Consider the following 26,190-nt stretch of genomic DNA (forward strand, 5'->3'; position numbering starts at 1 on the left):
ATTTGGTTTTTGACCTTGCTTTTGTGCTTGTTATTGCTGGTTAGAATCTCTAGATACGTGGCTAGAACGTGGGCAGGGAGGACACTGTCGGAGCAGTGGGGTAATGAGTGGGAGTAGAGGTGGTCTAATCAGGGGCGAATCCAGGTGTTTTTCTCGAAGGTATGTCCTGGCTTTGACACAGACTTTAACCCTCTTGGCATCCTCTATGAGGTTTTCGGCCCAGGGACAGCTGACCAACTCAGGAGATGGAAGGAAAATGTTCTGTGCACTGTGGCGGTTTTTAAGGTTAAAAACAACAACAACAAAAGAGGTTGACCTCAAGCTCAACATTGAGGTCAAGTCCATTAGCAGACATTTCCACGTTGGAAGCAATTTCGAAATGCTCCTTAAATATCCTGCCAATGGTAGCTGCAAATGCATATTTTATTTAAATGAATTATTGACCTAGGTAGTAGAAGCTTTGTAGACAAAGCAAATGAAGTATAGAATTTATCATGTCCTGCCTGTTTTCCATATTTTCTTTACATTTTCTCCAAAATGCTTAAAACAAAAGTAGACCCCTGCTTGCCAAAATCTTGCTCAGCTTAATTATGCCCAGATAGGAATTTGATGAATCTGTTTGCGAAACATCTTGGCCTAAAGAATATGAAGCTGTGGGTTCAGAGACCAATGGAATTCTGTTGTCTGTTCGTTTCAGTGCTTTTCTGGAAGATTTTCTCCATTGAGTACCTGCTAGAGAAAGCTGTTTATTGGCTGTCGACAGCACAGAGGTTTCATCAGGTGAGAAGATTCTGAGTTATTGATAGTGGCTTCTGGGAATTCTGTGGAGATCAGGAAAGAAGGCCCAGTTTGATTAGTGATGTCTGTCATGGACACAGGCGGAGGGGTGGTGGTATGCAGGCTAGATAACTTCCATGTCAACTCTGTTTTCTAAATCCACTGCCTCGACTTGTAAGCCAGTCTAGGTCCTTGGTCCATTTTCCAACATAATGATTGAAATTATCAACAGATTTGTCTTGATTTATCATTTGAAATTATAGCAAGAATTGTAAGTAATGACCTATACTTTTAAACACATGACCTTTCATAATCTCATAACCCTCTCTTCTAAATGTGCACATTTCTTGCTAGCACTTGCTCATCTATCAGTATTTAACATAGGTGTATATGTATCACTTTTATGCTGTACTTGCATATAAATTAATATCTCAAACATTTCCATTTTGCCAAATAGTTTCCTAAGCATTATTTTTTTAATGTTTTTATTTATTTCGGAAAGAGAGAGAGGCAGCGTGAGCAGGGGAGGGTCAGAGAGAGGGAGATACAGAATCCGAAGCAGGCTCCAGGCTCTGAGCTGGCTGTCAGCACAGAGCCTGGCGCAGGGCCTGAACCCATGAACCATGAGATCATGACCTGAGCCGAAGTCCGATGCTTAACTGACTGAGCCACCCAGGCACCCCACCTAAGCATTATTTAAATGGCCAACTTTCCACTTTCTGGTTGTTTTGTTACTAGGTAGGCCCACCTAAAGAAATTCTAGGGTGATTTTACTTAGAATACTAACCAAAGTTAAGCATCTGACTTCAGCTCAGGTTATGATCTTGCAATTTGTGTGTTCGGGCCCTGTGTCGGGCTCTGTACTGACAGCTCAGAGTCTGGAACCTGCTTCAGATTCTAAGTCTCTCTCTCTCTCTCTGTGCCATCCCCACTCATACTCTATCTTTCTCTGTCTCTCTCTCTCTCTCTTCTCTCTGTGCCTTCCCCACTCATACTCTATCTTTCTCCGTCTCTCTCTCTCTCTCTCTGAAAAATAAACTTTCAAAGAAAATTGGAGTACTAACAAAAGCAGATGAACTTTCCCTTCAGTGTTTATGTTTCAGTTTCTGAAATTCAGAGATGTGTCATTAAAGTATTTGAAGAAAAAAGAACTAACACATTAATTTTCAAGTACACATAGTTTATATTTACATTTTATACTTATATATTTATGTAAATATATATTCGTATGTCAGAGCCCTATCCAATATAATAGTACACATATATTACATAGAGATAAGTGCAAACACCTATGTTTATAATTCTAAGTATCATGATCATCATTTAGGCAAATTACATTTACAAAGTCATTAAAACCTCTCTGTACAAAACAAATATAACACCTACATTCACAGGTATTCTATTTCATCTTCAACTCTAATCTATTTTTCGAGCCAGATTGACCTAAGCACATCCTAGGCATACAGAATGCCTAGATTTAAGATCCATATTTGGACAATTCCTTAATCCAGACGAAGCGTGGCAGGCCCAGCCTTCCGTAATCCAGCACAAAGCGCCTGCTCCTACTTGGCTTCCGCTGCTTCCCTCTGTGAGTTTTCCACTCCTGGCAAACAGGCCTTTTCGCTGTACTGCAGACCCACTAGGCTTTTACCTTCGCTGCCTCTGCCGATGTTACTTCTCCTGCCTTGAAATCTTCACTGTTCTGTTAGGCGTGTGGGCATCCCACCTGTGCTTGAAATAGCACATCCTCCAGGAGATTTTCCCTCACTGGCCAAACCTTTAGAAACCGTCCTCTTGTTTTGCTCACTGGACATTTAACCTTTTTTTTCCTTTTAATGTTTATTTTGAGAGAGTGAGAGTGAGCACGTGAGAGTAGGTTAGAGGGGCAGAGGGGGAGGGTGGCGGGGGGAGGGAAGGAGAGAGAGAGAGAGAGAGAGAGAAAGAGAGAATCCCTAGTAGGCTCCAAGCTCAGCATGAAGCCTTGAAGGGCGGGGGGGGGGGGGGCTGAAAGAAAGAATCCCAAGCAGACTCTGTGCTGTAAGTGCAGACCCTGAAGCAGTGCTCGACCCCACCAACCGTGGGATCATGACCTGAGCCGAAATCAAGAGTCAGATAATCAACTGACTGAGCCACCCAGGTGTCCCTGGAAATTTAACTTCTGTTACTTTTCAGTATTTATAATAATAATTTTTTTTTTTTTTTTTTTTACAACATCACAGTGTCCTAAAGGGTAAAATAAAAACCAAATAAGCAGGGGTTTGTTTGCTTGGGATTCTCTCTCTCCCTCCCTCTCTTCTCTCCTGCTCATACTCTCTCTTTTGCTCAAAATAAATAAGTGAACTTCAAAAAAACCTAAATAAACAAACAAACAAAACCAACCCTACAGTGCCTTGCCTTGATACATGCTGTTAGTTTCTTACTATCCATGAACTCCAAATTCCCAAGTAAGATCAACAATCATACTTCCTGGCCCAAAATGGCCGTACATTTTCTTCACTCATTATGAGCATGTCTCAAGCTTGCTGGACCGTCATTCTCCTCCTTCACATGGAATGTAATATTTCTGTGCAGAGAGACAGCACTTGCTTTGTCCTGGCTATTCCGTTCTCAGCATTCGGGGGGATGATCTTTCTAACTACTAAGCCAGATAGAGCAAAATCTTTGTTCTCTTCCTTGCTTTGTAATGAAATCTCTGTTGTCAAAAAATGACAGCCATATTCAGGCAGTTTAACATGGTGGCTATGGGCTAACATCACTCACAGCAACTGTAATCATCAACAGGGTAGCAGCTGTGATTGTGCCAAAGGCACATAAAATTTACTGAAGTTAACAGAACTCAAGAGCGCTGCCAACAACTTAGGGCTAAACAATTAGTTTTAGACCGGATATTCCCTCCGCGGAATTTCCCCTCACCTCTAACTTTTCATATCTGTAAAATCGTCTATGTTCATTTCTCTCTTGATTATTTATAGTGACCCACAGCCAGCCACAGCTTTTCTCTTGTTCTAGAACTGGTGATTTGGGACACCGATGTGGAGTTGGCATGACTGCAGCCCAGGCCAACTGACTTGGAACAGAAAGCCGTATGGGGTTGGTTGCCTCCTCTTTTCAGAACAGCATGGATTTGACTTCTGGATGTCACATCTATGAAATGTTTTCGCAGTGCACAGCTCTCTCTCACTGTTTCATGAGTTTCACTGGAAGAACTAATTCGCTTCCAGCTCTTCCTACTTGCTTCTCCAAACCAACATTCTTGATGGGCTGTGGCAGGGCATTAGAAGGAGGGCCTCAAACAGTGATTTGTCAAAGTGGAGAGAACTTCTTGTGTTAGCGAGTGCTCCTTTCTTCTCATATTTGGAAGATTAATAACGTTTCTTTGAAAAACTCTTATTCTTGCCAATTGTTTGTTGAGTATTTTCCTCTTTAATGTGCCGTGGCAAAAAGCAATGGAAGGTGCACTAAAAAATAGAAGACCAGTTGTACCTCCAGGCCATAGTTTATTGACTAAGAAAATGAAGGGGTTGAAATAGATCTCCCTGGGTCTCTCCTTCTCTGCTGCCATTGTAATTGAATACTTACATATGGACAAAATTTTATTGTGAATTATAATAGAGTCATCACTAAAAGAAAGAATCTGGGTATATTCTGCACATTATTCCTTGGTGTATATAAAGATATTACATTAGCATTTTTACTTGATAATCCTGCCATAGTGGTAACTTGTATAAGTTAGCAAAGCTATGAGGTATCAGTCTTTGTAGTTTAATATAATAAGAGTTGCACTCTGAGAGAAGAAGTGGAGAAAAAGAGGATTTCCTCAGAGAGCCAGATGGCCAAGAGACAGAGCATCTGGTGTCCTTGTTAGAAACCAGAGGCCTTAAATTAGATACATCCACATATAAGGTCCACAACTTATATGCTACCTAATTACATAATTATCTATCGTTTCATATTGTGGTATCTGATTAATTGACATGTAAATAGAAAAATCATCAAAACTACCAACATTAAACACATTTTGCATAGTGACACCAAATGTCTAAACTGAATGAGAGCAATGAATATGTAAGAAATCTAATTTTTATACAGTTCCTGGGGCTGATTTATGTTTATTTCCAACTGTAGCATATAGGAATTGGTTTTGGGTATTTAATTGGGAAAACAAAACAAAACTTGAAAAGGAGATGAACAAGGCAGAGGTTAGAAAATGAGGTACTATGTTTTTTTTTTTAATTTTTCAATGTTTATTTTTATTTTTGAAAGCGAAAAAGAGCAAGAGCAGGGGAGGGGCAGAGAGAGGAGACACAGAATTCAAAGTAGGCTCCAGGCTCTCAGCTGTCAGTACAGAGCCTGACACGGGGATCAAACCCACAGACCATGATGGGCGACAGTCGGTTGAGTGTCTGACTTCGGCTCAGGTCATGATCTCGTGGTTCGTGGGTTCGGGCCCCGCGTCGGGCTCTGTGCTGACAGCTAGCTCAGAGCCTGGAGCCTGCTTCCGATTCTGTATCTCCCTCTCTCTCTGACCCTCCCCTGCTCAAGCTGTGTGTGTGTGTCTCTCTCTCAGAAATAAGTAAAACAAAACAAAACAAAAATCCCCACAGGCCATGATATCATGACCTGGGCCCAAGTTGTATGCTTAACTGACTGAGCCACCCAGGCGCCCCTGTAAATTATATTTCTAAATAAACATTTGAGCAGTTTCTTTAGTGTTTATCCTGTTTGCCTCATATGGCTACAATAAACCTTGGCTAATATCTGCCTTTCATTAGATGTTAATGAGATCAGTTGACACTATGCTGGATGCCTCCTATGTAAGTCATATGGGCATAGAGTTAAAATTGTTTTGTTGCTTTGGTGTGGAAGAGGAAAAACGTAATGGATTTTTTAAATGAAAAATATTCATACATGTTGAAGGCTCATTTTCTATAGTGATCCACTGACCCCTTTCTCAAATAAGATTTGCACGCTGTACATATTCTTTGCAATGATAGACTCCATCATACCTTGAATTGGGGGTACAAACCCTTTTCTGAAAGGTTCCAAATTCATGTACTACTGACTGTTTTCTTCACTTTGTCAAATGGTAAAGCAGAGCATGATAGAAACATGATAAGAACCTCTGGGATGCGTTTGGGAAGCAGTCCCAGTTTTTCCGATGGAAGAAATGAGGGAGAAAGGGTTTAGCCTGAGGTCACGTAGCCAGTAGGAGGTGGAACCATGATCTTGCCTCCTATTCGCCTGCCTTCAATCACAGTGACCTTTTGCCACTAATGGTGGCCTATGTCTCTGTGGAACTCATATTTTGACATATCTTAGTATTTCAACAAAGCATCCTATTTTCCTGATTTATTATTCAATGAATTGATGACTTTGGAGTCTGTATTGACCTAGCCTACTTTCATAAATTCAGAGCAAAAGCCACATTTGGCTCTAGACTTATCTCAATTGGTTGGCTATCCTGGTCAATCTTCTGCTAAGTTTTGACTCGGTGACCTGATCTAAGTAATTCGCTCTTCTTTTGCACATCTTCAGTCTGGAGTGATTTAATGATAGATAACCCCAAAGTGATGACTTGGTAAAATGAGTTCCAGCTTCATTGCATTATTGCATATCAGTCCCTATGACTGTTGGATTCCATAAAGTACGTGGAAATATTTTTCATTCTCAAGACATAAACTGAAGATAAGATGTTCTTATGATGGAAAACTGCCAAATGTTCTTAAAGCTATTGCAGGGTTCATATTCATGTTAGTTCTTGAGTCATATTTCTGAATCAAGGCCTCTAAGTATTTTATATATGTATCTAAAATAATAGACAGTATTTCCTTCAAGATTCTGTATGCAAGATGTGTAAGATTCATTGGCTCATTCATTCAGTCAGGCAATAAAAATATACTCAGGGCCTACAATCTACAGTCAAGAAACTCAGTCTTTCGGACCTAATATCTGCATTAAAGAATGTTGTGGAACAGGAAATTGACCAGTGCACACTGTATAATTCCTCTGTAACCAATGGCCTTATTGCTCTAATACCCCAAGAAACATGTCCTCATAATTCATGAAGGAGTCTCTGAGGTGAGCTAATGAGGCATAATTTCTCATATGCAAACCTAGCAGGCAATTTTTGTTATATCCAACACATAGCCCTCTCTTGAGTTTTAATGAAAAATCATGTGTGTGTCTGTGTGTGTCTCCTGTCTAGCCAAAAATAAATAAATGAAAATAAAAGTGCAATGTCATCTGGCTGGCTGGTTATTTTGGACACTTTGGTTCTATAGATCTCTGTTCCTCACAAAATGAAGAAATAAATATATATTTTACATCTTTTTCAATTTCTCGGTTGTTTAGCTGACTGCTCTTGGGAAAGTTCTGTAGGCTAGAAATGAAGGTTGCCTCCCTCCCTTCCCTTTCTCTCTTGTCTGTGTTAAGCAGCCTACCACCAGCCTCATGCCTTTCATAGTGTTCAATATTGACCCCTCGAATATTTGGTTTGTGGGGGTCGGTAACCATAAGTGTTTTGTTCAGGAGGATGAAGCACGGTACAGTGGCAGATGTTTGGAATTAAAAGTCAGACTAACTTCTAGCTTACGAACTCAACTGCCACACACTAGCTGTTTTACTCTTAATCTCTCTGGCTCTCATCTTCCTCAAGTATAAAATGAGGAGTTTTAATGATAAACGAGATAAATTTGGGCACATTATTTAACTTCTCTCTTTGTAGCTGCATCTTTGTCTATAAACTAAAACCAATCAATGCCAAGGATTGTTGAAGGAGGGAGTAGAATACATGTCCCCTGATTGTGTAAAGTCCAAAATATCCTCGTGCTATTTCTACAAACTCATGGGACCTTTCTTGGTCAACTGTGGCTTTGGTGTCTTGTTTCTACTGAATTAAGGCAAGCCAGGGATTGCTTCACTGTCTTATGCGCGCTGTCCCCATTCCATGACAGATCATTCTAGATGTGGGATTCAGCCCTTTCCGTGACTTCTTCAAAGTGAAACACACACGCACGCACGCACGCACACACACACAATTGTGTGTGCACGTCAGACTTCACTGAAGTTTGCAGTTAACTATGTACCGGGCAGTGATCTAAGCATTCCACATGAATCACTGTACTTAACCCTCGTTTCAAAGCAATGAACTAGGTGCTGTTATCAACCCCATTTTACAGACAAGGCCCCTGAGGCACAGTTCGGTAACTCATGTTAGATCACACAGTTAGTGTGTACAATTGGATTTTTTTTGAATGTTTTTATTTATTATTGAGACAGAGAGAAACAGGGCATGAGTGGGGGAGGGGCAGAGAGAGAGGGAGACACAGAATCCAAAGCAGGCTCCAGGCTCTGAGCTCTCAGCACAGAGCCCGATGCGGGGCTCTAACCCATGAACTGTGAGATTATGACCTGAGCCAAAGTCGGATGCTAAACCAACTGAGCCACCCAGATGCCCCTATAATTGGATTTGAACCTGAGCCACTGAATTCTAGAGTTCATGCTCTTAAGTACTACATTATACTTATTTTCTATGCTGTGGTCATAAAAATTCTCACTGATCAACAAAATGAAATATCTATAATTTTATAAGCTTGATATATCCAAGATCTGCATTGCCACCCCTTTTAATTTAGCTAATGTAGATTAAGTGCCTTCTTCATGACAAGAACTTCCACTTGTATTATCTCATTGAATCTGTGCAACAACTCCATCCTTAGCTACAATATTATTGTCAGTTCGGGGGCTGATGTTATTCTAGAGTGTGCTGATAGTACTGTCACATGCAGGCAACACCATCTCATCTCTCTCCTTTGGGGCATGATATTATCAGTAGGCAGAAAGGTCAGTGGACATGAATTAGGACAGGAGGAAAAAACTGGAAAACTCGAGATTATAGTCCCATTTGGAATTAGATGTTTTTTTTTTTTCAGATGTGACAGTATATCATTTCCTAAAAATGATCATTTGTACATAGAGTCATGTAGTATGGAGGTTAAGAGTGTGGCCTCTGGACACAGACTTTGTGGGGGTGAATCCCACCTCTTCTTTATACTCTGGTTGAGTGACCTTGGACAAGTTACAGAATCTCTCTGTGTGTCAGTTTTCTCAACTGAAAAATGACAGTAGTAATAGAGCCAACATAGGGCTACCTTAATGATTATGGAACTTAATGAATGCAGAATGCTTAGACCAGGGCCTAAGAGTGTTTTTTGAATGAATAAAATAATATACCTGCTCTCTAAAATCTCCCTAGTTAGTTCTAAATATTCAGTGTTTCCAGAATGCATTTATTACTGCATTATTTATTTATTATTTATTAATGATGTCATGGGCTCAGATTCCTTCTATTAAAATCTGATTTGATGAGTAGATTCAGAGACTAATGTACGGAGGCCTTGTTTTGCCTCCAAAACAAAAGCAGACATTGTATGATTAACAGTTGAGAACAATGGGAACAAATACAAGATTTTAAAAATACAAGTATGAATGTATTTTAAAAATACGAATTCAACAAAATGATATTTTCTGTTTTTATGAAGGAGGGAGTGTGGAGGGGCTAATTTAAGTAAACGTTCAAAAGAAGGAAAATGAGGGGGGAAAAGTCTACTTCCCCAGCTGGAAGTGTCTGCAGATATAGTGAATATGTAGTCAGCAGATCTCTATTTTTACTCAGGCAGCTTGCTAAGAAATACAGCGGCTGCAGTTTTCTTTCGCCTCTAATGTGAGCCGCAGCTCAGCTAGGAACACCGGCCGTGGTCGCCCGTCCTTTAATGTGCCTGAGTGGGCGACGGGTCAGCACATTCTCAGCCAGCTCTCTACTGTGGGAATTGGCCCAGTTAAGAAAGGCAAACTGGGTTAGGTCTGGGTTGACGACAGACTGCTACTATTTGGGTATGCTTCGTGAACAACAAGCCGAAGCTCTCTGGCAAAAATCACCGCACGGTACCCTGGTTTCCCTATTTGTCTTAGAAAGCAGTCGTGTTTCTGAACGTTCTTCTGTGAGTGCCGGAAGGGGCAAGACTTAAAATGCAGTGATGAGCACTTTACAGTTTATGATCGTTTTATGGACATGGTTAGTAGTCACCACCTTCATTCTTTCCTCGTGCTGCCTGGCCACCAGGCTGTGGCCTTCCCTCCTGATTTGTCATCTCCAAATGCTTTGGGCCCTGAAGGAAACGTTAGCACATCTATCAAGCCCCTATCGATAGCTCCAGGGGAAAGTGATCATTTCTTTCCCGGAACACTGGAAGTGTGTCATCTGTACCTGTTTTAGCACTTGGTTGCTTTCTCCTGTGCGTGTTACCAGTTTATATTTTGTATTTATTTGATCTCCCCCGGCAGATTACAGACTTCGTAAGGGTGTTTCTGTATCATCTTGAGCATAGAAATACTGTGGTCCTCAATGATGCCCACCAAGTAGCACGTCCATAATGGATGCTGACAAATGAATGTATAAATATCATTTAATACTAAAAGCCTAGGGATAAGGAAGATCTTATTTTAATTTTATTTATTTATTTTGATCTTATTTTAATTTTAAATGCATGGCAATAATAACTACAGCTTACTCTGAGCAGAAGATACTATAAGTGTTGATTTATGTGTTTTATGCATGTCATCTTATTCAATACTTGTAATAGTACCTATCTTAGACAATTGTTACCATCAAACCTGTTTTACAGGTGGGGCAGTCAAAGTGCATAGCAATTATGCCACTTGTTAAAGTAGTAATTTCTAGAGCCAGCATTTGAACTTTAAGTAGCCTGTTCCCCCTTCTTTTCTTTCTTTAAATTTTTTTCTTCTTCTCCAGGTTTTTATTTAAATTCCAATTAGTTAACATATAATGTAATGTCAGCTTCAGGTGTAGAGTTTACTGATTCGTCATTTACATACAACAGCCCTCCTTAATCCCTTTTTCTTTCATCCCCCATCCACCTCCCTTCTGGTAGCCATCAGCTCTCTATAGTTGAGAGTCTGTTTCTTCATTTCTCTCCCTCTCTCTGTTTTTTCCCCCTTTGCTCATTTGTTTTATTTCTTAATTTCCACGTAGGAGTGACGGGCATCATATGATATTTGTCTTTCTCTGACTGACATAGTTTGCTTTAGCCTAATGCCCTCTAGCCACTCCTCCTCATTGCGTCCTTCTCTTTAAACCATCACACGATTACATACTTTGTTTCGTAGCACGTCAGTGTAGGAAACTGAATTTGAACACAGGACTTCTAATTCCATGTCAGTGCATTTCCTATAAATACCTTGTGCCGTGCACATAGTAGGTAGTATAAGTGACTCCACTAAAAGTCCCCTCCCCCCATTTCTAGCACCAGTAGCTGCATCTCCTGGTTTTGTGGGCCAGCCCTCTGTAGTCCTCCCCGGTCCACTGTTCACCACTGAGCCATGACATGAGCGAGAGAATAAAAGTATTTATCTCTAACATATAAAGGTAGCATTTGGGGGCTAAGATAAAATGCCTGGTGTGTGTGCCCTTGAAACTGAGAGCTTCACAGACCTACCGCAGAGTTTGAGTTGAGAAGCCCCATCGATCCAGAACAGGTAGGACAGTTTGGCGTCACAGCCTGGTTGAGTGGTCCTTAACTCTGGCTACACATAAGAATGGCCTGCAAAGTTGTAAAAATACAAATTCCTGGGCTTCACTCATATTTAATCAGAATTTGACTTATATTCCAGTTCATATCAGTAGCCAGTTTACTGTATCAGAGGATATTGCTGTGCCCCCAATTTAAATTAAAAAGTACCTACATTATGACATGCATTATGATTTAATAAATAACATGCATTACTGTTAATAAACTATACTACACCGACATAAGCTAGAGATTCTTTTTAATAATTCAGTAACTGTATTGTGGATATTTTATCTGTTGAAATTAAATAAGTTAGAAAAAATTTTAAGTGTATATCAGGATCAGAAAGCATCAATCAAAAAGGCACTGAGGGACGCCTGGGTGGCTCAATCAGTTAAGCGTCCGACTTCAGCTCAGGTCAAGATCTCACGGTTCGTGGGTTCGAGCCCTGTGTCGGACTGTGTGCTGACGGCTAGCTCAGAGCCTGGAGCCTGCTTCAGATTCTGTCTCCCTCTCTCTCTGACCCTCCCCTGCTCATGCTGTCTCTCTCTCTCTCTCTCTCAGAAATGAATAAAACATTTTAAAAAAGGCATTGAGAAAGATATAAAAGAAACTTATTTGGAGCATTGAATAAAACCTTGGGGAAAATAGATAAAATGCCAGAGAAATAAACAGGAAATTAATTCAGGACTACAACTGAATAGATAAGTCCTGTGGGGCACCTGGATGCCTCAGTCAGTTAAGTGTCCGACTCTTGATTTCAGCTCAGGTCATGATGATCTCCCAGTTAGTGAGGTGACTTTGAGCCCCACGTCAGGCTTCGATGCTGACAGCACGGAGCCTCCTTGGGATTCTCTCTGCCTCTCTCTGCCCTTCCCTTGCACGTGCTCGCTCTCTCTCTCAAATAAATAAATAAACATTAAAAAGAGAAGAATAAATTAAGTCCCTGATGCAGTAGTGTTTTAAGATACGTGCTACACACACAGCATTATACCTGTTGAATTTTAAGAAAAAAAAATGGACAAGGTAAACCCCAGTAATTCATTTTTTAAAAATTCAGTTTCTGCCAATTCAGGAACTTGTCTGTTTAATCTGATTATTCAATGATGGGACATTCTTGTGGAAAATTATCCACCTCAGATAGAAAATTTAACTTTGAAAAGGGTAAGACATTTCCAGAAACATATTTATGTGAATTCTTCCAAATGATACAGGGCAAGACATCCATAGATCACGGTTAATTTATTCTACATTGAAGGATTTCATTTTTTTTCCTATTTCACACTCTGTGGATTGAAAAAATCAGTTGAAGATAATTGGGTGCATAATTTTGGAAAATGTGAACAAAATAAATTGCCCACCAATAGTGGGCTTCAGAATTCAAACTTGAAATTGGCTGTTGAACAGAGACAACTTGTGAGAAAAACCCAGCATACTTTGAGAATATAAACAAGTTTTAACCTTTTTTTCCTGACAGCTTTAGTGAGACATAATTTTCATACCTCAAACTCAACCATTCAAAAGTATTATGAATGTTCTTTGGTATAGTCATAGTGTGCCACCCAGTGCATAATCAATTGTAGAACATTTGGGGGGCGCCTGGGTGGCTCAGTCGGTTAAGCATCCAACTTTGGCTTAGGTCATGATCTTGCAGTTCATGAGTTCTAGCTCCGCATAGGGCTCTGTGCTGACAGCTCGGAGCCTGGAGTGTGCTTTGGATTCTGTGTCTCCCTCTCTCTCTGCCCCTGCCCTGCTCATGCTCTGTCTCTGTCTCAAAAATAAATAAATGTAAGAAAAATTAACCAAAAAAAAAAAAAAAAAGAACATTTTTATCACCCACCGAAAAGAATTCCGTACTCATTAGTGGTCACTCACTATTTCCCACAATACCTATCCCCGCAGACAAATGCAACTATGTCAGTCGGCTTGGGCTACCACAACAAAATGCTGTAAACTAGGTGGCTTCAACACTAGAAACTTATTTTCTCACATTTCTGTAGGTTAGAAGTCCAGTGCTCTGGCTGATTCAGTTCCCGGTGAGCATTCTCTTCCTCCTTGCTGTATCTTCAGGAGACGTTTCCTTGATGTGAGAGCATGGGGGAAAAGAGAGAGACAGAGACAGAGAAGAACTCTGGTATCCCTTCTTCTAAGGATACTAATTCTTCCCTTCTTCTAAGGATACTAATTCTAACAGATAGGGGCCCCACCCATCTGACCTCATTTACCCATAATTCCTTGCAGAAGGAAGTCCTCTTCCCCAGATGGATCTCATCTCTGTCCCTGGCTTCTGCTGAGATGGCTGATTAAATGTATAGTTCACACCCATATTCATCTCCTTGTCAAATAGTTGTCCATCCACACCTTTAGTGTTCCTTTGAAACATGCTTCTTTTTTTTTCTCTTTTTTTCCCCCCAATATGGACTGACTGCACATTTTCCAAATCTTTAAGTTCTGGTTTCTTTTTGCTTAACAATTTCTTCAGTTGATCTCTCTTCTGGTGTTTTACTATAAGTGGTAAGGAAAAACCAATCATGCCTTTAACATTTTGCTTAGAAATATCCTCAGCTAAAGAACCAATTTCATCTCTCACAAGTTATACCTTCCACAAAATCTAAGAACACAATTTGGCTAAGTTCTTTGTCACTTTATAATAAGAATCATCTTTCCTCCAATTTCTAATAAGCTGTTCCTCATTTCTGTCTGAGACCTCACCAGAATGGTCTTTTGCATCCATATTTCTACCAATAGGATGCTATGAAGATACGTATATTCTCTAAGAAGATAGACAGTTTCTCTCTGCCTCTTCTTTCTGAGATCTCACCAGAATTGCCTGTAATATCTATATTTCTACCATCAGTCCCTTCATGGCAATCTTGGCTTTTCTAGTATGTGCTTCCAAATTCCAAAAGCCTCTGTGCATTATTGTTCGAAAGCCACTTGCACATTTTTAAGTATTTCTTACAGTAGCATCCCATTCTCAGTACCAAAATCTTTATTAGTCTATTTGACCTGCCATAACTAAATACCGTAGACTGAGTGGCTGAAACAATAGAAATTTACTTTCTCACACTTCTGCAGACCACAAGTCCAAGGTTCCAGACAGTTTGGTTTTCAGTGAGGACTCTTCTCCTGCCTTTCACTTGTCACCTTTTCACTATGTCCTCCCTTGTTCTTTCCTTGGTGTGAAAGTGCAGAGAAAGACAGTGAGTGCTCTGCTGTCCCTTATTAAGATACATATTCTAGGAGCACCTGGATTAATTAGTTCAGAACTACCGCTTGCAGTAGAATATAAATAGATAAGTCTCCTGGGGCACCCGAGGGGCTCAGTCGGTTAAGTGTCCAACTCTTGATTTCAGCTCAGGTCATGATCTTACTGTTCATGGGATCGAACCCCACCACCAGGCTCTGTGCTGACATAGTGGAGCCTGCTTGGGATTCTTTCTCTGTCTTGCCCTGCTCTCAGTGTGTGTGCTCTCTCTCTCTCAAAATAAATAAATAAACTTAAAAAAGATACATATTCTAACAGGTCAAGGCCACACCCTTATGGCCCCATTTGGCCTCCTTCAGTGGCCCCTTGCCCAAATATAGCCGTGCTGGGTGTGTCAGCCTTAACATATGAAGTTTGGAGGAACATAAATATTGAAATCATAACAACCATTAATTTACACTTTATGGATTTGTCTATTCTGCATATTTTATATAAATGGAATTATGCAATATGGGGTCTTTTGTGACTAGCATCTTACACTTAGCATGTTTTCCACCTTCATCCAGATTAGTACTATGCATTAGTTCCTCACAGTTTTCCTTGCTGAATATTACATTGTGTGGAGATATCACATTTTATTTATACATTCCTCACTTGATGGGCATTTGGATGTCTCAACATTATGGCTATTATGAATAATGCATTTATGAGTATTCATGTACATTTTTGTGTGTGCGGACGTTTGTTCTCATTTCTTTTGGGTATACCTAGCAGCAGAATTGCTCCATCACATGAGAACTCTATAATTTACTCCATGAGAAACCAACAGAGTTCTTTCCACAGTGTTAGCAGTGTGTTACATTCCCACCACTAGTATACGGGGGTCCCAAATTCTCCATATCCTCACCAGCAATTGTTGTCTGGCTTTTTAATTGCAGTCATCCTGGTGTGTGTGAAATGGTATCTCATTATGGTTTTAATTTGCATTGATAATGACATCGAGACTGTTTTAATGTGATATTGGCCATTTGTACAAATTATTTAGAGAAATATCAATTCAGATCCATTGCCTATATCTTCGTTGTCTTTTGATTATTGAGTTATATGGGTTCTTTATCTTTTCCAGATGCAAATCTCTTATATATATTTCAGAAAATATTTTTCCCATTCTGTGTGCAGTGTTTTTACTTTGTGTGATGGTATCCTTTGAAACACAAAAGTTATTGATGTCAAATTTATCTGTTTTTATTTCTCTTATTATGCTTTTCTGCCACAGTAAAACTAACTGCTTAATCTGAAGTCACAAAGATTTATACCTATGTTTTCTCTTAGGAATTTAATACTTTTCCCACTTAAATGTAGGTATTTAACCCACTTGGAGTTAACTTTTGTATATAGTATGAGGAGTCCAAGTTTATTCTTTCGAATGTGGATACCCAGTTGTCACAGCACCATTTACTGAGGAAACCATTTCCCCATTTCATGGTCTTGGCACCTTTATTGAGAATCTACTTTCTAGAAATGTATAGATTTATTTCTGGACTCTCAGTTCTATTCCATTAATATATGCCTGTCCTTAGGCCAGTGCCACACTCTTGATTGATGCAAGTTTATAGTAAGTTTTAAAATAAGGAAGTGTTAGTCCTCAAACTTTGTTCATTTTTTTCAATATTATTTTGGCTATTTTGATTTCTTTGTTGATCTATATAAATCTACATAGCTGCTTGTCAATTTCTGTCATGAAGACAACTGTGACTTTGATAAGGATTGCATTGAAATTGTAGGTCATTTGAGGAATATTGCCATATTAACAATATTAAGTCTTCCAATTTATGAACGTGGGATGTTTTTCCATTTACTTAGAGCTTCTTAAATTTTCTTCAGTGGTATTTTGGGTTTTCAATGTATAAGTCTTATACTCTTAAATTTTTTCCTGAATATTCTATTCTTTTTGATACTTTAAACATAGGATTGTTTACTTCATTTTTTGGAGTGTTCATTGCTAGTCCAAAAACATACCATTGATTTTTATATATTGATCATGTATCTTGTAGACTTGCTGAGTCATTTATTACCTCTAATTGTGTATGTGTGTGCGTGTTGTTATATATGTGTATGTATGGGTGTTACGTGTATTTGTGTTCCTTAGGATTTTCTGTATATAGTACTGTGTTATCCTCAAATATAGTTTTATTTTTTTTCTTGATTTGCCCTGTCTAGAACCTTCAGTAGAATGTTAAATAGAAGTGGCAAAAGTGGCCATCCTGTCTTCTTCCTAAACTGACAGGGAAAAGTATGATATTTGCAGTGAGCTTTTTGTATATGCTTTTTTATCAGTTTGAGGAAATTTTCTTCTATTTTTTCCTAGTGTTGTGAATTTTGTCAAGTGGTTTTTCTGTATCTGCTGAGTTATTCAATTATTTTTTTGTCCTTTATTCTGTTAATATGGTGTATTACATTTTTCTTTTTTCCATCTGAATAGGATGATTTTAGTGTACACACACTTGACAATGGAGGGTAGACATATTTTTCTGCCTACAAAATTTAAAGATTAAGAAACAATTGAAAATGTAATAGCAATAGGATAAAAGAAGCATCATTTTAACTATAGTATTTTCTAAATGAGAAAGAGTTTTTATTTGGTTATAAATCTCTTAAGGTCAGGAACTCCATTTGTTCCATGATTTTTGAGATATAATCAACCTATAACATTATATTAGTTTCAGGTGTACAACATAATGATTTGACATATATGAATATTGTGAAATGATCGCCACAATAAGTAGTTAATATCCATCACACATATTTACAAAATGTGTTTCTTCTTGTGATAAGAACTTTTAAGATCTACTCTCTTAGTGCCTTTCAAATGTACAATCTAGTATTATTAACTATGGTTAACATGTACATTACATCCCCAGGACTCATTTGTTTTATACTGGAAGTTTGTACCTTTTGACCACCATTCTGATTGAGGAATACAGTTTGGACAATTTGAACCCTTTTAAGTTTATTAATGGTTGTTTTATAGGCTAGCATAGTCTATCCTGGGGAGTGATCCAGGAGCACTGGAAAAGTGTGTATTCTGCTGTTTTTTGGGTGGTGTGTTCCCTAATGTGTGCTAAGTTGAGTTGCTTTATGGTGTTGTTTAAGACTTCTATTTCCAGGTCGATTTGCTGCCTAGTTCTGTCCATTATTGAATTTCAGATAAAGACTTCAACTCGAATTGGTGAAATGTCTATTTCTCCTGTGATTCTGTCTGTTTTTGCTTAATATATTTGGGGCTCTGTCATTAGGTGCACATATGTTTAAAATTGTTGTGTATCACTGAGAGATTTATACTGTTATCATTATAAAATGTTCCTCTTGTCTCCAGTAACAAATTGTTAGTTTGTCTCATCTGATATTAATATAGTCACTTCAGCTTTCTTGAGGTTGCTTTTTGCATGATATGTATTTTTATATCCTTTTGATTTCTCCTTTTGATTTCAAACTGTTTGTATCTTTAAAACTAAAATACATTCCATGTGGAAAAAAATATACAATACAATACATTCCTTGCGGATAGCACATAGTGGCATCTCTTTTGTTGGTTTTGGTTTGGTCCTGCGTGAGAATCTCTGCCTTTTGGTTGGATTGCTTAATCAACTCACATGAATATTATTATTGATACACTTGGCTGTAAGTCTACCATTCTACTTTTGTGTTTTGTATAAGTCTCAAAAATTTTTCCCTGTATTCCTCTTTCCTACTTTCTTTTAGACTAAGTGAATATTTTCTAGTGTAGTGTTTTAATTTTCAATAATTTTTTCACTTTTAGTCATTTTCTTAGTGGTCACTGTAGGTCTTATGATATAAATCTTAATCAGTCTATTTCAAGTTTACATTAACTCCTGTGACATGTATAAACATTCCTTTATAGCTCTATTCACTCTACATTCATATATGTTACAAACCCAGCAATACATTGTTATGGTCATTATACAATTATTTATGTCTTTTCCATCTGGTAAAAAGCTGAAAAAAAAGGACAAGTATATATTTAGAAAATTTGTTACATTAATCTTATTTACCATTGTTGATTCCCTTCATTTGTTTTTGTGAACTCAAGTTACTATCTGGTGTAGCGTCCTTACCATAATACAATATTGCTCCCAAAAATTTCTTCTGTGCTGTTATTGTCGTGTATCTTACATATCTATATGCTAGTTTTCCAATAATCCTATTATATACTATATATATATAATGTTTTAACCAGGTGAGAGGTAAAAAGGAGATATATGCATTTATAATGTGTCTTATATTTATTTTAATTTAATTTAATAGTCCTTTGTTTCTTTTCATGTGGATTTGATCTACCACTTGAAGTCACTTGTTTTCAGCTTGAGAAACTTCCTTTATTATTTCTTGGAAGGTGGATCTGCTAGGACCAAATTGGTTTTTTTTGTTTTAATATAAGAATGTCTTGGGGCGCCTGGGTGGCTTAGTTGGTTAAGCGTCCAACTTTCGCTCAGGTCATGATCTCACGGTTTGTGGGTTCGAGCCCCGTGTCGGGCTCTGTGCTGACTGCCAGCTCAGAGCCTGGAGCCTGTTTCAGTCTGTGACTCCCTCTCTCTCTGACCCCCCTCTGCTCACGCTGTCTTTCTCTCTGTCTCCTAGAAATAAATTTAAAAAAAAAAAAAAAAAAAAGAATGTCTTTACTTCATCTTCATTTTTGAAAGATCATATTCCCAGATATAAGATCCTGGGTCCATAAGTTTTTTTCATTCATCATTGTCTTCCAGCCTCCACTGTTTTTGATAAGAAGCTAGCTGTTAATATTAAGTCTTACCAATGGTGGTCTTTGTACATGAGTAATTTTTTCTTGATACTTTGAAGAGTTTCTCTTGGTCTTTTAGCATTTTTACTGTGATGTGTCTATGTGTGGATCTCTCTGTTTATCTCAGTTGGAGTTTGTTGAGCTTCTTATATGTATTATTCTTTTTTTACCAGATTTGTGAAGTTTTCCGCTATTATTTTTTCAACTATCTGTTTCTGCTCCATATTTTCTCTCCTTTCTTCTGGTACTGCCATTCCTTGTAAGTGGTTTTGCTGAACGGCATTCCCAAATTTTTCTTGGGCTGTATTTCATTATCTTAATTCTTTTTATTTCTTTAAGATCTTCAACTTACATACTTTCAATTGATCAGTCTACAAGTTTGCTGATTCTTCTGCCAGTTCAAATCCACTGTTGAATGTTGTACTGAATTTTTCAGCTTCAGTTATTGTAATCCTTGTAGGTTTTTTTATGTTTGTTTATTTATTTTTTTATTTATTTTAGAGAGAGAGAGAGAGAGCACGTGTGCGCAGGAGCAGGGGAGGGGCAGAGAGAGAGGGAGACAACAGAATCGGAAGCAGGCTCCAGGCTCTGAGCTGTCAGCACAGAGCCCGATACGGGGCTTGAACTCATGAACCGTGAGATCATGACCTGAGCCAAAGTCAGCCACTTAACCTACTGAGCCACCCAGGTGCCCCAATTGGAATCCTTTTAAATCCAGAATCCATTTGGCTCTTTTTCATTTCTGTCTTTTTATTGATATTTGCTCTTGAATGAAACATTGTCATCATAACTTCTTTTACTTTTTTAAACATGTTTTTATAGTCAGTTTTAATCAATAACATTTTTAATCTAATTGAAAAGATCCAAAGGAGAACAAAGCAGTCAATAACAAGCCAATTTTAATAGCAGCTTTGAAGTTTATAATACAGTATTGTTGTCTAAAGTCACTATGCTGTGCAGTAGAACTCCAGGATTAATTTACCTACTGGCTGCAAGTGTGTACCCTTAAACAGCATATCCCCAAATACCCCAGCCCCCAGCCCTTGAGAACCACCATTCTACTGTCTGTTTTTAGGAGTTCAGCTTTTTTAGATTCTGCATGTAAGTGACACCTTACAGTATTTGTCTTTCTCTGCATGATTTAATCTCGCTTAGGATAATGCCCTCAAGGTTCATCCATAGTCTTGCAAATATCAGGATTTCCTTCTCTCTCATAGCTGAATAATATTCCATTGCATATACATACAACAACTTCTTTATCCATTCATATGCTGACAACACTTAATGTTGTTTCCATATCTTGGTTATTATGAATGACCCTGAAGAGTGGAGAGAGGTGTGAGCTGAGCACTGAGGGTATTGGGGTTTCCCATAGAACTGGCAGAGAGAGTTTCTCTTGAGGCACTCTCAGTGGCTTGTGGATGGACTTCCTACTGAAGTCCTGAATCAGCAGGAACCGTGTTCCTTTAATACCCTTTGATATTCTTATCTGCCTCTTTCCTGATCTCCCTCTTCCCAGTCATGGAGGTTTCTCGTCAGTACTCTGGGGGCTGCTGGAGATAAAAGGTTTTCCCCAGTCTTCTCCCGTTGAGCTGGGATCACCCTGCCACTCACTCACTCACTGCTTTTCTTTTCCCCAGTGGGGGCGGTCTCCGCTGCTAGGTAGTTCATACTCATGCTGTGTTGAGTTGGTGGAGGGGTGGTGTTGGCAAAAGTTCCTCTTATTGTCTCTGTTGCACCAAAGCTCATGTTTTTTTGCTCCATAGGCATGCTGGAATTTTCCCTTGGAAAGACTGGAAGGCATAAAGGCTTCTGCAAATTCTCTCTTATGTGTTAAGTATCTTCCCAGCTCAGTACACTCCAGGCTTTCCGCCAGCTGAAGTGAGGCCGGTTGGGGCACGTTTGCTGGCTGCGCTGGTTGCCCGGCCCCTATCGAGGTCTGTCTGCCTATATCTGGATGTGTGACTTGGTGAGACTCCGACCGGGTCCCTTGGCATATATTGCTGCATTTCACAACTCCCATAAGGCCCCTGTGTTCATATATGAATGTCTAATTCATTGTTGAAGAGGGACAAAAAAGAGGAACAAGGAATACCACCAGGGTGCTGTTACCCTTCACTTTCCTTTTCACTTAAGTTTATTTTCCTTTAGTTCTTTAAACATAATTATAATGACTACTTTTAAATGTTTGTTCAATTTGACATGTAGGCCCTCGGAAATACATTTTCTGTTGTCTGCTTTTGTTTCTCTGTGTATGAATCACACCCATTTCTTTGCATGTCTTTTAATTTGTTTTCAAAAACTAGATATTTAGGTAATATATTGTAGTGAATCTAGGTACCGATTCTCCTTACACTCAGAGGCTTCTTTCTGTTGTTCGTTACTGGTTCAACTGGTAAGACCCACTCTAGCATTCAGAGGATACTCAGGTGATATAGTGAATTTTCTTCATTTGGAGGAAAGCATAGTGACATTATAAGAATATGGCAAAATATACAGAGCACAAACCATATAATATATATATTAGTTGCAAGTTTAAATTCAAAGTGAAATAGTAAAAAGTAATAGAAGATGAGATAAATGAAATCATTTTAATAATGTAGTAAACATTAGGAAGTCAGCTATTTTGTGTATAATATATTGTTGTAATCCCTATTGAGCAGATAATATTCTTTTAAATTTGTGGATTTTCCATGGCAAATATTTTCATAGTTTTGAGGTTTTTTTGGTGCAGGGAATGACATGGCTGGTGAAAGATATTATACATGTTTTAGGACTACCTACAAAGACCAATTCTAGATAAACACTATTTGACAGGCTGGGGACACAGTAACTTTCCAATTTAGTACAGAAAACAATGGGTTGCAATATGCACTTATGCATGGGAAAACATCTACATTATAAAGCATCCTATATTCTGTTATACACTTTTTACTTTGAATAATGCATCAAATTCCTTTTGACACCATCGATTTTTAAAATATCCAAAAACTATACCATACTTCTTGTTAGTAATGAAATGTAGGAGCCCTTTGAAAAACTTTTACACCACATAAATTTGAAGGCTTTGCCAAATATTTTCAGTGAGAAAATAAGATGATACCATCATGCCGCTAAAACTTCAATTAGCAGCTGTGTGCAGTGCTTTTGTAGACACTTTGATTCTTTTAATAGTGATACACAATTTAGATCACAGGCCAAAAGTATACTTTTGAAAATACCAAGTTGAATTTTTTATGCATTAAAAAAATTTTTTTTTATGTTTCTTTTTATTTTTGAGACAGAGAGAAACAGAGCATGAGCAGTGGAGGGGCAGAGAGAGAGAGAGAGAGAGAGAATCCGAAATAGGCTCCAGGCTCTAAGCTGTCAGCACAGAGCCTGATGCAGGGCTCGAACCTGTGAGATCATGACCTGAGCTGAGGTAGGATGCTTAACTGACTGAGCCACCCAGGCACCCCAATACATTTTTTTTTTTTTGAGATAGAGAGAGAAAGAGAGAGAGAGAGAGATCATGTTATCATGTGTGGGGGAAGGGCAGAGGGAGAGGGAAAGAATCTTAAGCAGGTTCCCTGCCCCGCACAGAGCCTGACACAAGGCTAGATCCCACACCATTTCTTGAGCTGAAATGAAGAGTCAGAAGCTTAACCAACTGAGCCACCCAGGTGCCCTGAAAATATCTACTTTTAAATTTATTTCTCCAGGACTAACTTGTTATGGTGTTCTAAAAAGTTAGTGTTATAAGGACAACTATGCCAGAACCAAAAATCCACGTACATAATTTTCATGAATGCACCACACGGTTTTAAAAGTTATTGGAAGAAAACATAGCTTATGATGTTGATGGAAATACATTACTAATGCTAAAAATTTGCAGAGTCTTTTGATATCAATACCAACTTCTCCATGGTAGAAAATTCTAGAAAATGAAGGAAGAAAATTTGATTCTAAATTTCTCAATTGGCCTAGCCACTTTCTAAGTTAAGTATAAAAATCAATAAATTTTCCCATATTAGATATGACATTATAAAGAGGTTTATGATAACAAGAGAGTAACAGCCTTTTTAGTGCTGTAGATGACATATAATTTGAAGAATTAAGATGATCGACCTTCTGCAACGATGTAAAAATTTATAATTAAAATTGATTGCTGTACAAGGTAAGAATGGAATATTGATTGGACATTGATGTAAGAGTAAATAAAAACTTTAAGTTGTTTTCTGAAATCCAATGTTGTTCATACTCATCACAACATTTTTCAGTAACAATTTACCAGGTGCGTTTCCAAACACTTAAACCACTCTGGATATATTTAACTTTGCCAATATTAATAGAAGAGAAGATAGTCTCTCAAAATTTAAATTCACTAAAAATGACTTAAGGTTGTGAAGTCATAGGAGACATAATTATCGCTAGTGACCATTGCTATTAAAAATGAGAGTTTGGTGGCACGTGGGTGGCTTAGTCGGTTAAGTGTTCGACTCTTGACCTTGACTCCAGTCATGATCTCGTGGTTCTGGAATTTGAGCCCCTTGTCAGACATTGCACTAGCAGCACAGAGCCTGCTTAGGATTGGGATTCTATCTCTCTCTCTCTCTCTCTCCCCCTCTCTCTCTCTCTCTCTGCCTCACCCCCATGCACGTGTGTGCTCTCTCTCTCAAAATAAATAAATAAAAACTGAAAAAAAAGAGACTTTGGAGTAGGAAATAGTTTTTATTATTATCATTATTTAGCATGAATATTTTGATTAAAGAGTAACCTTTTCTAACAGGCTACTGGCATCCCTCCTTCTGTCCTACAGTGACTTTGCAGACTGGAAAGGATGGTTTATTAGGGGCTTTCTGCAGATAGGAAAATTTTTATTGCTGAAGTCCATAAATAACATATTTACTTCTAAAGTATAACTAAATTTGCTTGTGTAAACTGTCATCTGCAGAGTAAGAAACAAAAATGGCAGGGAAAGAAAAAGATACTAACAGTACTTATGATCAATTTCTAGTCTCCTCCATGAACGGTCTTATTTCTTAGGCTCTCATTTTAGCACTTTTAAAAAATTTTACTTATTTTTTAACTTAAATTTTAGTTAACCACCATACAGGGCAATATTGGTTTCAAGAATAGGATTGAAATTGCCATTTAGAGACAGTGTGCCCCAGGCGGAAGAGCCTAGGCTCTGAGTTAATGCAGGGTGACGTTTTAAGCCCAGTGCAATAGCTAGTTGTTGACCCCAAGGCAAGTCATTTCACCTCCTGACTGAACCTTACTCGTCTTTTAAAAGGTGGAGAATAAAACTGTTTATCTCATCAAGTAGTGCATACTGGAACAGTAAATAAGAAATTGTATGTAACACATTTACCACTTGCACAAAGTAGGTACTCGATAAAAGTAACTCTTCTTTGTTTTTAAAACGGCCATTTATGAGACACTTAAAGGTGGCTATTAGGCATGATGCACCCTCTATTCAGAAGGCAACTTGTTTAGAAATGAACCTCTAATAAAGCTTGATCTGCCTGGGAAATTTGGAAACCTATGTGGAGTTCAGGCATAGCATTGTAAATACGAGATACTGTGGAGAGGTGAGATTTTCACAACCCTAAACGAGGTCCATGGATGAATAGCACCAGTATCACCTGAAGGCTTACTAATCATGCAGACTGTTAGGTCCCACCCCAGACTTAATGAGTCAGCATCTGTATTGTAACCAGACCCCAGTGTGTGTGTGTGTGTGTGTGTGTGTGTGTGTGTGTGCGTGTGCGTGTGTGTGTATACACACATTAAAGTTTGAGATGCACTGGGACAGAGAAACTGAATTGTTTCTGACACTGAGTAGGCACCAAGCTTGAAGAAAGTCTGTATACTTCCATGTTCAGGGCTTACTCTGTTTCCAGTTGCTGTCAAAGTGCAACAGAAATGCTATTGGTTACCCTGTGCTGCTTCTCTGTGGATGAGGATGCCATTAGATAAGTAGACTACAGAGCCAACAATTCTGCTTAATGCCTTGGGCAATCTCAACTCAGATCCCAAAGCCAAATAACAGCCTAGGTGGATACGAATTCATCGGTAGTCACAGTCAAACAGACTCACAAGCTAAATGCTCAAAAAGTACACATAAGTAATCCTAGGAGCTTCAATACTACATGTCTCTAGAGCCATGTCTATTCCATATTGAGAAATCAGCACTCCATTGCAAGGGGGTGGACATCAGCCCTGTTACACATTAGAATAGTTAGTCTGGCACCTCAACACTGGAAAAGACATTGTTTTTTAAGACGATAGAAATGGGATTTGAAAAAAAGAACAGCCCAAATATAGGGAATCCAATGCCACAAGTATAAATACTGAGCTACCCATTTGAATGAGGATAAACTATCTCAAACCAGAAACAGTCTTGAAACTTTAGAATTGTGTGTTGTGGAATGTTGGTGGATCTACTGTTTCATATTGTATGGAAGATTCAAAAGAAGAAGAATGACCCAGACCAGAAACCAGAGTTTCAAGTTAATACCTTTACCTGACCAACCATCAGTGAAACACAATGACTGTCATGCTTTTACTTCAGGGTCTCTGAATTGCTTTACCCTCCACACCCCCCCAGGTGAGATGATTGGAGGGAAGAAGACTATTTTACAAGGTACAAGGTTGTCCTTAGTACCATTCATCAGTTTTCTGTCTTTGGTGTACATGGAAGGATTGTACTTCCTGGCCCTCATGTTGGGTGGAAATGTGCCTCTATTGCTGAGGAATTTAATTGCTGGGGCCAGACCCTCCAATCTGTTCTCCCTCTGGCAAGGTATTTGGTAACT

This window comes from Hyaena hyaena, unplaced genomic scaffold (assembly GCF_003009895.1).
Source record: "Hyaena hyaena isolate Hyena2069 unplaced genomic scaffold, ASM300989v1 scaffold_1468, whole genome shotgun sequence".
Taxonomy (NCBI): Eukaryota; Metazoa; Chordata; class Mammalia; order Carnivora; family Hyaenidae; genus Hyaena; species Hyaena hyaena.